We start from the raw sequence: 1678 nt of genomic DNA, 5'->3' as shown, positions 1-1678 counted from the left end.
CTAGTTTATTTACACCACTGTATTTTTAGGCCTCTTTCTTATAATAGCTTACTCTATATCCTAACTTACAATACACCAAAATATAAGCTTAGAATAAATGTTCGTGAGCCCTAAGTTATTATTGTATAAAATTGATGTGTAAACACAAAGAAAACAAGATATTTTAAAAGGAGTGCAAAGCAAAACCAGCATTTGCAATTTTTTTCCTCAGAAATCTTCTGAGCAGTTTGTATGTGTGGTTTCCATTTCACAAGGAATATTGTAGAGTCAAAGTAAACTGTACTTCTTGAGAATACACATCTATTGTGCTGTTGAAAAGAAAAAGCAACATATGCCATACCGCTCTAAGAGCACAGTGCATATATGCTGAGAACTGGTATGAGATTTTCCATAGCATTCAGTAGGCATTCCTTCATCATTATAAATCCATCGACCTACATACCACTGTTCCTCAAAGTGTAGTACCCAAACTAGCAGCATCAGCATCACCTGGGAACTTGTTTAAAATTCAGTACAGATGTATTAAATCAGAAATGTCCAGTAGGGCCCAGATATCTGTAGGTCAACAATCCCTCCAAGTGATTCTGGTGCACGATAAAGCTTGAAAAAAAATGTACATCAACAAGCTGGTAGATGAAGTAGAATCAGTAGTCATTAATAGAAGAAATTTGTTGAAATTATATTAATCTAAAATCAATTATCTTAAATGAGTTTTTAAAATACCCTAACAAGTTATTTTGACTTCTGATTATACATCTTATTTAATTCTATAAGGGTTATTTTTTATTTTTATTTTTTATTATTTATTTACTTTTTATTCATTCATTTATTCATTTATTTATTAGATGAGGCAACTCTTGGTTGACCTCACAGATTGGCAAGGACCTTGTCAGTTAACAATCCCTTATTTTTTATTTTTTACATCTATAGCACCTGGTCTTCCTAGGTGGTCTCTCAACCAAGTACTAACCAGGCCCAAGCCTGCTTAGCTTCAGAGATCAGATGGGATCAGGCTTGTTCAGGGTAGCATAGCCGTAGACTCAAGGGTTATTTTTTTTTAATTATAAAATATCGCAAATAGTGATGCGCTTCACTTTTTTTCAGGTTGGAATAGACAACACTACTTAAATACTATCATTTTTCTCATTTTTTATGTCGCAATTTTTTCTTTTCTGTTTTATATATAAAAACTACTCTGAAAATTCCATTAAACACTACTATACTTTAGAAAATACATTGGTAATTTACTTCCATACTTTCACATTTATGTGATTGCCTTTGAATTGCTATTTTTGTAGAAATAATAACAACATATTAGTTTAGTATCTTACCTTACAGACACTTTCATACTTATCTACTAATTTGAGAATCCTATTAAATTAGCTCCATCTTCATATGAGAGCAAACAGGAAGTTTAGAGATTTACCTAAAATTATACACCTGGTAAGTGGGACAACCTAAATTAATATTGAGAATTTTTTAATCCAAATCTAAACATTGCACTTGCAAAGAAATAAAAATAATAAATAAGATACCATTTGAGTCTCAAAAATGTTATTGTCCCTGTAATCATTGTTGCAAAGAAGGAGATTATTTGAAAGGAGAGAACACCTGGGGAATTGCTTGATCTCTTCTCTCATTGAATCTCTCACAAACAAGCCACAAAACAGCTGAATGG

General features: G+C 31.8%; 1 pseudogene; it reads right to left on the bottom strand.

Annotated features, from left to right (window-relative positions):
* Positions 1-921: 921 nt before the first annotated feature.
* Positions 922-1040, bottom strand: LOC112472387 (annotated as a pseudogene).
* Between the last annotated feature and the right edge of the window lie 638 nt (positions 1041-1678).

The sequence above is a fragment of the Pteropus alecto genome, unplaced genomic scaffold (assembly GCF_000325575.1).
Source record: "Pteropus alecto unplaced genomic scaffold, ASM32557v1 scaffold76, whole genome shotgun sequence".
NCBI classification, from domain to species: domain Eukaryota; kingdom Metazoa; phylum Chordata; class Mammalia; order Chiroptera; family Pteropodidae; genus Pteropus; species Pteropus alecto.
The sequence above is the reverse complement of the archived record's forward strand: the minus strand, read 5'-3'. Positions and strand labels throughout refer to the sequence as shown.